Source organism: Poecilia reticulata, linkage group LG18 (assembly GCF_000633615.1).
Source record: "Poecilia reticulata strain Guanapo linkage group LG18, Guppy_female_1.0+MT, whole genome shotgun sequence".
In the NCBI taxonomy this organism is placed as follows: Eukaryota; Metazoa; Chordata; class Actinopteri; order Cyprinodontiformes; family Poeciliidae; genus Poecilia; species Poecilia reticulata.
Window position 1 is genome coordinate 5,977,902 of NC_024348.1, and position 13,473 is coordinate 5,991,374.

The 13,473-nt window shown below is 39.5% G+C and overlaps 1 protein-coding gene across 6 annotated transcripts in view; it reads left to right on the forward strand.

Annotated features, from left to right (window-relative positions):
• Nucleotides 1-13,473, forward strand: part of col4a6 (collagen, type IV, alpha 6) — a 150,720-nt gene that overhangs the window by 97,726 nt on the left and 39,521 nt on the right. The gene's annotated exons all lie outside the window — the stretch shown is intronic.

Sequence of the window (13,473 nt, forward strand, 5' to 3'; positions counted from 1 at the left end):
TGGAGCTGCAACTAACTTCCAACCTCGACCCTTGACTTCACCGTCTTCATTAGAGATTTTTTAAGGGAAAAACGTGATGCAGAAATGGAAAGGATTAGCCTTGCTGACTTCTCAAGGGGCAACTTTAGATAATGCCAAAACTATGTCGCCAGATCACAGGTCCTTAAATCCAGCCCTCGAGGGAAGGTGTCTGACAACTTTTCGACGTGTACCAGGTCCGACATATGAATCAAATGACTGGTTTACCTCCTCGGTGCAGTCAAGCTCTCCAGAGTCTTCCTAATGGTCTCATTGCTCGACTTCAACAGGTGTGTTGAAGCAGAGATGCGTCTAAAAGTTACCTGACTTTGGCCCTCGAGGCCTGGATTTAAAGACACCTGGTCTAGACGGTATTTCCAAGCAATCTCATCTTGATCTAGGGGCCGATCTCCAGCAACTTTTAAGTGGGATTCCTCTGTAATACACCTGGGTCAGGTAATTAGGTCATCACCAGGACTGTGTGGAATATCATTATTCTCTGAGGAGATAATTCTTACAATTTGACTGTGTTGTATTTGACCAGGGACAAAAGTAGCAGGACATCGTCCTTCGAGAACTGGAGTTTGACATTGCTGAACTGGATTAAATGGTTTGGGCATTAGATCAAGAGGCATCTTGATCTAATTTCTTCACCATCTTATCTTGCAGTAGAGGTTTCTTGATCTTGACAAAATTATTTTTACATTGTATCAAGAGTCATCAGGGTCTAATGTCCAAACAATCTCCTCCCTGGTTAGTGCAACAACTTTCAACCGAGAGGGTGAATGAAAACTGAAAATGCCAGAAATTACATCTTAGTTGAGCACTCACAATGCTTTATGATTAATATCAGCATTAAAAAAAACAACTTAAGAACTCTTATGAAACTCACTAGATCATTTTACATTGGTGGTCTGCATGCTTCAACTTGGCCCAAAATACCAATATTTCCTAATCACGCACTCATTTTTTATACTCAGATTTTGGCTCAGGGTTGTGATTAGTAGTGTATTTATTTCAGTAGTCAGTGACACACTCAGGACAGATTGGCAGCCAGTCTTGCGGTCAAAATGCTGATGCACACCCAGAGAATTCATGCCAATTAAACAGAGAACCCAGATGTACCCCTGTCAATTATCTGGCTACTCTGGATAATTGACAGGAATTTGAACGAAATTTGAACACATGCTCATGTTTTATCATGTTCTGTGTTTTGGAGGATGTTGCAAGTGCAGAATACCTTCACTGTCTTAGTTTGAAACAAGAGTGATGGGTTAAAGGACAGCGAGGGATACACAACGATAGACCATGAAAGCTTCATCAGCACCTACCCACCTACACTCAGAGACTTGAATTGTGTACAAGGATGTTAACTTTGATCTTACACGTACAGTATGTTGGACCACTCTGCCCTTTTTCATGTCTGCTACTCTTTAATGTGCTGCTTTTGTTGCCTTTGAGCTTGTTTGGGTTTGAACCCTTCCACCAGCCTCTATAGGTGTGCTTCTCTGGCATGTATGCTGATGTACCTACAGGCCAGATAGTCTGACAGGACAGACTTATCAACAGTAGCCTGTCACCCAGGCATTTCACTTCCCAACATACACACACACACACACACACACACCCATACCCACTGGTGGGCCCCCGATGGCATTTTATCGGGCGCTCCCTCCTTTTTGATGCTCAAATGGGGTTAAAATATGTTGGGGGCAGGGAGATTTGTTTAGGCTTCATCCGAAGAGACTCTCACGCACACGATACTGTAGTAAAGGTAGAGCAGCCTCTTGTCGTCTGTAGAGGCCCCCTGAGAAATCCTCCCTTATGTTGCAGTCGGAGCTTAAATGCAAGCTTTGAACTTCTCGGTGGACGCTGATGTCCTTATTTAGATAGACACAAAACTCCACTGTAGTCATAGCTGCACTTCTTTCCAAGAGAAAAGCCCAGTGTTTAGGTTAGAGCTAACACAAAGATCACAGAACCAGACAGGTACATCTAAGTGTGTAGCTACACAAATTACCTTCAGAGAATCTCTTCCTTTTTCATCTTCATTCACCTGCTTTGATCATGTGATGTTGCTATTATTTATGCCTTCCACATAGAGGGAAATGTTGAACCACAAGACAGAAAAGTGTGGCTTGAAAGCATGAGTCCGTCTCTCCTCTCCCTCTTTGTTATGCACTATACCGCCCTCACATGGCGCCTTCAGGAACTCGTTTTTTAACAGGAGTTTGATTTTTACTGTTTTCTCCCACATTGTTCAGCTGAGACTGGTTTTAGTCTGACTATGCCAGACTTTATCTATTAAACATTAGATTAAACATATATAATGCTGCTTTTGTCTGTGATCTTTGTGTAAATACAAAGCAAGCGTATCTTAGGAAAAACAAATCTCTGTTATAGGGAATGAATTGCTTTCCAAAAATCAAAGTTGAACCACCTGGTAAAATATATTCAAATATATTTTGTTGAAACTTATGAAAGTTTCAACAAATCATTTTTTAATGTGTAATGGTAAAATAGTCCAAAAATGTTAATACCCATCTTTTCATTTTACAAACTTCTATATCTGGAACTGGAAATGATTTGAGTGGTGCAGACTCAAATCTGATCATCTTTGCAGGAATATGAAGATTAAGATGATGATAGGCTTATTATGGGTACATATAATTTCAGCCATGGTATTTTTTGATAATATGTAAATAGTAGCACATCTCTTTTCCTATCAGAAAAAAATCAGGTGGGAGTGTGAATCTGCTGGAGCTTTACTGTGTGCTCACTGATGTTGAGGGAAAAGACAAAGTATTGCTGTGCCTAATATGTCCAGACAGGTCAGCAAACCTAAATCTAGATGGTTGAGTCCTGAAAATGTCACTTTCAAGATGATCTGCATTAGTTGCTTTGTCTTTAAATCCATAAATTAAACGTGATCGCATGTACAACTATACAAGAAAAAAAAAATCTACATCAGGAGTGATGAATAATAAATTCATTTCAGAGTGAAATTTAAATATATTGGGGCATATTTAAGATATGCTCCTATTTACATATTTTCTGCCACAAGATATACTTTATGGCAGAAATGTATACATAATCCCTTCCTCCATTTTTGCCTTGAATGTACATTCTTGTGCATTTAATCTTAATCCCAGTCCTTTCGACTCCATTACACAAACATGAGTGGAAAATTATGGAGGATGGGGGGTAAGGAAAAGTCTTTCATTTCTCCCATCTTCTGTCTTTTCCACACACGGCTTCTGTATAGGTGTGTTTAACTAACGCGTGGAGGAATGTGCAGAACTGATCATTACCGATTTTATAGCTTCTCAGGACTGAAGTGAGCATCGAGGCGCGGCTGTTTGCCACATTTCCAGGTCGTTAACGGCGCGTCAAATAAACATTTACGAGACATTATTTTTTTCCCACCTCTTCAGCAGAGGTGGCCGGCGTCGCTGGCTCGTTTCTGAACAAAACAGTCGGTGAGGTGCAATTAAACATGCAGCCACGCACCGCTTTTCAGTAGAAATGGCATTAAAAACGAGCGGAAGGCATGCGCTGTGTGTGGTACGGCGGATAGTTAAAGTGTGGGAGTACAGAGAGTGCTTTAGGTACGAAATGCATCAGGCAGTGCATTTCTTATGTCAGGGCTGTTTATGTCTCTGATGTACACATATACACGCCAAATGATGCACGTCAGCAGCAGGGCATCCTCAAACTCTCCGGGAAAACCAAAACCCCAACGTACCTAAACACAGCTGGCTGGAGGTCGCCCACTCACTCGGACGTCTCGGGAAAACGAGAACACGCGTCCTCTCCTCTCGTGGAGCAAAGTGAGAAGGTTCAACCGCCGAAGTGTTTTATCTTTAGTTTCTCTTTCAAAGTCAGTCAAAAGTTTTAAAAAGTGGGCCACAGTGATCTCGGAAGCTTGAATTGTTCACTTCGCTTTTTTGGGGGTAAAAAAACCCCCCAAAATTTTCTATTGAGTGTGAGAACTCAAAAATAAGTTAACTTAACTCAAAAATAAGTTAACTTAAATTAACCTAAATGTATCTGGCATACTTCATGCATGTTGCAAAGGAGCAATTTAATCGTAAGAGATAAAAACTGAAAGAAAGAAAACAGGTGATCCAGCTTAAATATATTGCCTTAAATTACGTTTTCCAAACTTAATTCGTTTACACTTCAAAAATTAACACCGTTTTTTTGTTGTTGTTGTTTTTTAAGTTGGAGCTCCATTCTCCTTTTTTTTGTTTTAGGAATTTTAGTGCACAAATCAAATTTTCTACCTAAATCCCTGAAGTTTGGCTGATTGACTGCTTCACTTAGCATTCATAAAAGACTGTTTTGTCTATGATGGTGTTGGGTCAACCACCCAGAGATAAACGGAATACAAGAAGGCATCTTTCCTCTCTATCGTAAAAGAAAATCTTACTTGGCCCCCGTTTATCTCCCGTATTGTTTAACTGATCCCAAAACCTCTCTGTTTCCTCCATAAACACGCGCAGCGTGTCAAAACAGCGGTTTTATCTCCTCGAAAACAGGGCAATGTCTGGGCCTGCTTTACAATAGAGAAAAAAATAATAAAAATAAAAACAATACTTACTTGCATATAGATTACATTTTTTGATTATTTTGGTAATTATGGCTTGCAGCTAATTAGAAAATGAAAGTTTCATTCAATAGCAAAGTTTTTGGTAACACTTTATTTGAAGGGGTGAGCATAAGACTGACATGACACTGTCATAAACATGACATAACATCTGTCATGAACATAAAGAAGTCTTTATGAATGTTTATGACAGTTGTCATGAAGTGTCATTCGGTAAATAATGACACTTTTAATGCAAAGTTGCTTTAAAAATTGCCTTGAAAGTCCATGAAAAGTCCCAACGTTGCATTATTTCGAAAATAATGACACTTTATTGCAAAGTTGGCATTTTTAATGGACTTTCAAGGCAACTTTTAAAGCAACTTTGCATTAAAGTGTCATTATTTACTGAATGACATTTCATGACAACATTCATAAAGACTCCTTCATGTTCATGGCAGATGTTATTTCATGACAGTGTCATGACAGTCTTATGCACACCCCGTCAAATAAAGTTTTACCCTTTTTTCAGATGGGATCCTATTGGCTTCAACTGGCTGTTTCATACTTGGCTGATTGAAGAATGTAACTCTTTAAAAATCTGTTAAAATAATTTTTTACTATGGAACATCCTTTACTAAAAAAGATAAAGAATTTGTTATAAAAGTATTACTGATTAAACTTTAGCTTTAAGCTACATAACTTTTAAAGTTTAATCACTAATACTTTTCTAAAAGAATTATGTCAAATCATGATTTCTTGGTTAATGTCAAGTTGTCATAACAAAGACAATTTGAATAATGTCAACTTTGTATTAAAAGTGTCATTATTTACCAAATGACACTTCATGACAACAGTCATAAACATTCATAAAGACTTCTTCATGTGCATGACAGGTGTTATGACATGTTTATGACAGTGTCATGACAGTCTTATTCACAACCCGTCAAAGTGTTACTGAAAAAAGCTATCATTTTTGTAGATGTGATCCTAAGGCCACCAAAACGGATCCCATCAACACCTTGATGAAGCTTAGAAATTGGTGACAAAGGGAAACCTCTAGAGAGTACAACTCTCACCGGATGTGACTTTTTTTAATGTTTCCCAAATCCGAATGGTTCACAAATTCAACTTTTCTAGAAATTAATAATGCCTTTTTTGAGGACAATTTGCAATTGTCAATCACCCCAATTTACATGATTTGGGAAACTTGGGGGGAACCGGAGCACCCGGAGAAAACCCCCACTAACACGAAGAGAACATACAAACGTCCACAGAAAGAGGCGTTGGTTGAGAATCAAGTCCTCTTTTCTTGGAAAATGCAGTGGTTAGCACTGAAAGTCAGGTGGACAACCAATAAGTAGTCTCTCAGTCAAAAGTTCAGGCGGACGATAAGGTGGGCCCAGCAACTCAACTGGCTCCTCTCGACGTGGAGGAGCAGCGGCTCTACTCTSAGTCCCTCCCGGATGACCGAGCTTCTCACCCTATCTTTAAAGGAGAACCCAGCCACCTTGCGGAGGAAACCCATTTCGGCTGCTTGTATCTGTGATCTCGTTCTTTCGGTCATGACCCAAAGTTCATGACCATAGATGAGGGTGGGAACGTAGATCGACCGGTAAATCGAGAGCTTCGCTTTTTGGCTCAGCTCTCTCTTCACCACGATGGACCGGTACAGCGCCCGCTTCACGGCAGACGCTGTCCCAATCCGTCTGTCGATCTCCCGCTCCTTTCGTCCCTCATTCGTCAAGATCCCCAGATACTTAAACTCCTCCATTTGAGGCAGGACGACCCCCCTGACCCGGAGAAGGCACTCTATCCTTTTCCGGCTCAAGACCATGGCCTCGGATTTGGAGGCACTGAGCCTCATCCCGGCCACTTCACACTCGGCCGCAAACCGCTCCAGCGAGAGCTGCAGATCACGATCTGATGAAGCCAGCAGGACCACATCAACCGCAAAAAGCAGAGATGCGATCCTAAGGCCACCAAAACGGATCCCCTCAATACCTCGGCTGTGCCTAGAAATTCTGTCCATGAAAGTAATGAACAGAATCGGTGACAAAGGGCAGCCTTGGCGGAGTCTCTTCTTCTCATTTAGTCGTATCTGCCTTTGTAATTCGACTCTTGTATTTTATTTATTCTTACTTTTTTCTCTTTTTTTTTTTTTTTTTTAGTTTCGGGTAGTTGGTATGAATCAAGTATGAATCAAGACGTTTATAGGCTACTTTGCACTAAATATTATTTTATTATTAATATTACCATCACTATTGTTGATGTTTTGATTTTTATGCTTGTTTCTGCAGTTATTGTCAAAAATAATTTCCCAGACAACAAAAAAGGAATGAGAATAGAAATTATTTTCACAGGCGTCTAAGAAAAATGCAATAAATGGACATTCAACTTAAAATTGGAAGGCCTAACAGCAGCCAATCAGTGGAAAAAATATTCTTGTTCTGTGCATTTTCTAGTTGCTAAATCTTGCACAAAATGACCAGATAAAAGATGTACAGCAATGCCAGTTTAAACTTTGAACTATTTGCAAAAGACTGTGCTGTGCAACATTAAAACATGGATAGAACTACAATTATATTAATCATAACTTCTCTCTGATCTTTCTATGAGTTTCTGGTGGTGCAGCTCTGTGCTGCCTTCAGGAGAATGGGACATCAAAGCATAATCCATAAAATTTCACCCACATGGCATTTATTGTGAAAACCAGAGCTTTCAGTGGAAAAACAAAAGTTCCAGGTCCTTTTAATGCCATACAAATATGAAACAGAAACATGGATTATATCTTTATAATCCATTGTCTGTTTTTTTCTAGATTCATAATTTTACTGGACAGAAATTACACAGAACAAAGCTGGTTCTTAGTCAAATCCTAATGAGTCAGATTGAAAGTGTCATGGAGTCATCAGCCTCATGACATTAACACTGACATGAAAAGTAATATTGAAGAAATAAATATATAAAATAAGTAGCAACTGATTTTTAAACCAGATTGTCACGTGAGCTGCTTTTGGAGGCACATCTGGAAACGGGTCCTGGAAGTCTTAAAAGGTTTTAAAGAGCCACACATGCCAATTACATCTGCTTGTTTGTACTCAGTCGTCACCTCGGGCTGGTTTTAAGGGAAGTGGATAATGTAGACATACAGTTGCTACAGTGTCTTTAATAAGGTTAGTTTAAGATTCAGTGTTTGAAAATACATATTTCTAAAATCTTATGCCTCAATGAGAAACGTCTGTTTTCTTTTCTTTTTTGTTTAGGACAAAATGCTATAGAAATGTTTGTAAAGGGCGGCAATCTGGAATTTAAATTAAAAAATAACATCCAAGGAAGTTCCGTGATTTGATTCCCCCTCCCTCCGTCTTTAAAGTCCTCCTTGCTCTGCTGCCGACCGGCAGCTGAGAAAACACTGCGACTTTATGACATCATTGCCGGGGGGATTGGCGCCGGTCGATGAGCGCTAAATGCGATTTTTACTGTCAGGGAAAGCATCTGGATGAAAGCAGACAACAGGTTGTTGGTTTTAATGGCAGCCATCATCACAACCAGAGGGGCTGAGGAGCGGTGGGAAGCTTTCTGCTGGAGCATGAAAGGAGGAGAAACGCACAGTTTGTGGAGGGGAAAAGAAAAATGGAGCTTAAAGTTGGTTGATCTCCTTGGTTTATTCAAATATAGCACTTTATTGAGAACAACAGATCTAACATAAGTTTGGTTAGAATAATGCAACATACAATGAGATCCCAACCCAGTCAAATATTACAACCACACCTCAACCTTCTTACGTTTGTGTAAGCAATTTCAAACTTTAAAATGTCTAAATCGTATAAATTTAAAGGAAACACATTTATAGGACGGACAAATAGATAAACTGATTTTTCTCTTGTTGTCACAATGACAGGTGGCCACTGTCTTTGCTTAATGGTTGTGAAGTTGATTGTCTTGGTAGGCAAACAAAGCCTTCATTTTTTTGGAACTTTGTATTTTTGGTTCAGTCTGAACTTGAACAAGAAATAAAAAATCAAATTGAAATAAAATAATAATAAAATGAACACCACACAGACTTCTAGTAATCAGCCCCATGGCTCACACTGACCAAATGTTAATGTATAACATTAACAGTTCTTTCTCAGGTTTTTTTTATGCTTTTAAATCACTGAGAGGTCATTCACTATTTTAGGTTTCAGCTTTCAGATCTTTGTGAAGAATTTCTTCAACTTAAAATTGTACCTGATCTGCAGGGTTGTTAATCCATTTTGAAGCTTGTGCTGTAAAGCTCGTTGCTGGTTTAAACCCAGGCGCAGTGTTGGGTCAGGGGTTATTTTTCCCCATGGTCTTTTTTTGTTAAACCATGTGACAGACGAAAATATGCCTCCAATTTAGATGCCATATTTGTATTGATTCCTCGCCTGTTGACAACAGAGTCACAATCCCCTGTTTTACATATTTTAGTTTGACAGTTAAGTTGTCGACACACGCTGAAGCCACAATATCAGAGTGATTAAAGGTGCAGCCGTGAACAGCGCTTCAGGTGGTCTTGTTCGGACAAGAAACCAAGGAATTTAGCTAAACTGCAAACCACTTACTTAAAAAAAAAATACATCTCATTACACGTGAACAAGACAGCTTTATCGCAAATACTGAAGGTTGCAACCACATTTAGTCCCACAACAACACAAGGAATAAGGTGGATAGAAAAAGAACAAGTCACAATAAGTCAACCAATTTACTGACCTCACCTTTTTGCTGTATCTTCTGCATCCAAGTTATAGCAATTGGGTAAGTTAAAACTTAAACGCATCATCATCCGCATAGAGTTGTAGTCGGTATTGTTGTGACAGAGATATTTAAATTACATTTTTTCCCCCTCTTAAACAGAAGGAAAATCATATCTCTCCTTAAGCGTGTTGCTCCCATTTCCTCCCATATGTTTGCATTGACATTAATATTATTTCAGGTTGTGAACAAATATTTAGTTGAGTTAGTTCAAATCTATGAACCTGAGGAGTTTGTACTTTGCGCAGTGAGCATGCAGCCACCTAAAATATGCAAACAGGATTGTTTAGATGTCCAGAGTTGTTTACCCGACTCCCATGTTTTCTCAAACTCTCGAGGTTTTGGGTCAAGTGTGAAAGCGACAGATGGGTCAATCATAGAGGGAAACTCTTAACCCCCGCAAGTCAGAGAAACACAAACGCTGAACCGCAAAGTGGTCACCTTCACTCAGTTTTACCCCCCGCAGGGGTAAATAGGAAATATTCCATTCATGCGTTCTCCTTTCTTTCCTGTTTCATCATATGAATACACAAGACGTGTTTGGGTTCACTGTGTGATCAGAAGAGAACAACAAACCCAGTCAACCCAAACATTCCCATCCACCAATGATTTACCTCTTCCTCTGTTTAACGTGTCTGGAGACAAACGAAGTGAGAAGTGTGAAGTTGTTTTTCCAGATATAGCTGTACCTGTTTCTTTTTTTTGAAATATATATTTTTTTCACACAAAGGAAGTTTGAGGTTCTGTTGTTTCACGTGTGGGTTGTATTTGGCTCAATTCTTACTCTGCTTTTGGTGATTAAACATGCACCCAAAGACCCGAGACTTTTGCGAACCCCTCCCTCTGTGTTTTTGCTCGTCATTGTCCATAAGGGAGCATTCGGTGTGACAACCAAAATCTTACTCTTGGCACCCACCAGCCCACAGAACAATACGACTCGATTAAAAACCCTCGGGGTATGTGTTCATCTCTGTGTGAATGTGCATTCATGGACAACACACACACATGCACACGCACACACATACCTATCGGTTTTCACACGCATGGTGACCAGAATCTGTCTGTCCAAGCACTCTCGGCTATCAGGAAGTGAGCTAGGCTAGACGGGAGCTGTAAGTCCAGGGAGCTTAGCCGGCCAGAATGGGCCCCATTGTGACCTTTGTGCTGAAAGGGATTTGGGACTATAAACTGACCAGTCTGGTGGAAGGTGATGTGGGTGGAAGGTCTGGAAGAGGCGGGAAGAGACCCGACGGGCTGGCATGAAAACAGACGGGGATGCCAACCGGTGAGGGTGTGAGATGGATGATGTCGGAAGTCAGGGACGGGACAGACTGATCACTGATAGAACTGGCTAACATATGAGTTCAATAAAAAAACATTGTATTCAAACCATGTATAGAAATTACAACTTGGGAGTGGTCTTTTGGTTAAAGCATAGCAAAATGTAGTTTGTCAGATGCTTCTGTGTATGACAGGCATACCAAAGATGTCAATGAAGATGACAGTTCAAAATAGTTAAACAACTGGTCAATACCTATAATGTTCTTTATCTTGTATCTATATCTATATCTCTCAATTTAAGATAATTTAGACTTTGATCTAGAGCACATCAGCAAGACCACCTCCTAATGGTTGCAGAATGGTCTAGTCAAAGTCCAGGCATAAATCTGATTGAAATGCTGCGGCATGGTCTTGGACAGACTTGAAAACTTAGAGTATTGACACAGATCACAAACTGTAGTTTTAAGTATCTATTTGCTATCCTGCATCAAATTTATGTTGGACAGTTCAGTTCAGTCCAGATCGGAAAGTGTTGTGGAGTTGAGTTAGTCTGGATTGGTACACAGGCCAAACTTGCGTGTGATTGGACTTGTGAATCTGAAACTGACTTCAGCATTGACTTGTTTAATTACGTCTGGAACACACAGACAAGACAATTCAGCAAGTCACATACATTATCACCAGATGTCCAGAATGTCATAAGGAATCAAAATCTTTGAATGTAGGGAGTTGAGTTTGGGTTTGTCTGGATTTCTTTGTCCCCTTTCAGTAGTTTTGTTCTACTGGACATAATCAGGGCCTAGCAGGAAAGCAAGTCTTCACTCTTCAACAGCCTGACCAGCTCTTACTGTTTGTCCAACATCAGACAAAGATGGAGCTCTAAAGGTTACCCAGGACCGGAAAGAAAGATCCTTGGAAAGCTAAGAGCATTTTTAAAAGATGACCTCAATCTTTTGGGTATGCATACATATAGATGGAAGTTGCTGGAAGGCTGTTGGTATATTTACAAGATTAGCAAACAGTGAGATAAAAATGGGTGACTTTGATTGAGATTTGGACAATATACAGAGAGACATATAAAAGGGAATAAAAAGAGAAGGACTTTAAGTTATTCTTTAAGTGCTAAGGTAAAGCCAGCGACGGTGGAGGTAAGGTGTGAGAGAAAGTCTCTCCTTTTGGAAGCTCTGCATATTTTCTCTAGGTGAAACCAGGTGTGAGTGTCAAATCTGGGCCAGACAGCTCTGGCAGGCTTCCTTTAGCTGGCACAGCCCTGTCATTATGCTTCCCTTCCTACCCCCTAAGGCCACGTGGGCTGGAAGCCGAGCCGCGGCCTCTAACTCCAAGACAAAGGACGCTAATCAGGGGTCACCGGCGCTTTAAAAGACAGCAGCAGTTCTGTGGTCATACATGTAAAGTTGCATTTTATGTGCTGTCATTGACGAAAAGCATGCCTGTGCGCTCGTACAAGCATTTACATGCATGTCAAGCTGTATAAATTCCTTGTAAACGTCTTATAGGCTGCAGTCTTTTACATTCCTAGATAACGCATGAGGGATATTTTTGTCAGTGGAATTTATTAGCATATTTTCTTGAAAATTGAAACAAAACTTCTTGCTGCCGTGTTCCCGAGTTGCATGATGACTAAACAGTGTTACGTAGATCTGAATCTGACTTTCCTTTGACCGCAGGACATACTGCCGCTCTCTCAGACTTGTTTTCATATCCTAATCCGCTTCCTCTCTCCTTACCCTGTTATATTGTTTAAAGCATGAGCTAATCGCAGGCTGTCAGAAGTCTGAGCGGTCCTGTGAATGTGTGTACCTTAGTGAGTTATTGAGTCCGGCCTCCTAATGAAGGGATTCCACTTCCTAACGTCCAAATCAGCACCTGTTTGCGCTAGTTTGTTGTGTCTATGCTGCCATCTTGTGGCTGTATTGGTGTAACTGCATTTATCATAGAACCAAAGATTTAGAAACTTTTTTTGTTTAATTTAGTTTTTTAAAAACATACATCTAAACACTGGCTAAACTACATTTATTAGTTTAACCAGTGTATAAAATATGAAGCTCCATATTTGCACAAAATATCAATATCAAATGTTGGGCTTTTATAAATCTAATAAAAACACAAATTTAGAATTACAGCTTTGTGGGTACTTTTAATTAGGGCGTTCGTCTAACAATTATTTTAGTAATTTATCTGTTAGTCTGACAATTGATTAAAAGATAAGAAATGGCATATTTTACAGGCACGTTTTTCATTTAACCACTTAACCCTTTTTTATACAATAATAAAAAAAACAGCAAAAGATGCAGATAAGCAAATAATCCAATTACTTTTTAAAATAAGGAAATAAACATTTTTCTGCCTGAATTTCAATACCGTAGTATTTTTTAAGTAAATATGAACCAGATGAAGCTAAAGCTATATCACTTGAGGAGCTTTGGCTAAATCATATTTACAGACAAAGTTTTTATTTTTATCTTAAATCCAAAATTCTATACTTTTTGTACAGTTTTGGCTTAATTACTGCTATGAAAATGTTGGGGGGGGGGGGAAGGTTCACCAAACCGCACATTTTTCAGAGTTGTCATACTCCAGTTAACAATTAATTGTTTACTAAATTAGCTAACAGTCATTTGAATAATAGATTAATCACAATTAATTGTTTTGATTGAACCAGAATTTAAGCCACAATGTGGCAACGTTAAGCAGTGTTTTCTCCTGCAGTCTCGCCAAACGTGCTCAATAATTATTTTTAGTCGACATGACGTGTGTGGAAAAACCTGGCCACCATTAAACAGGGT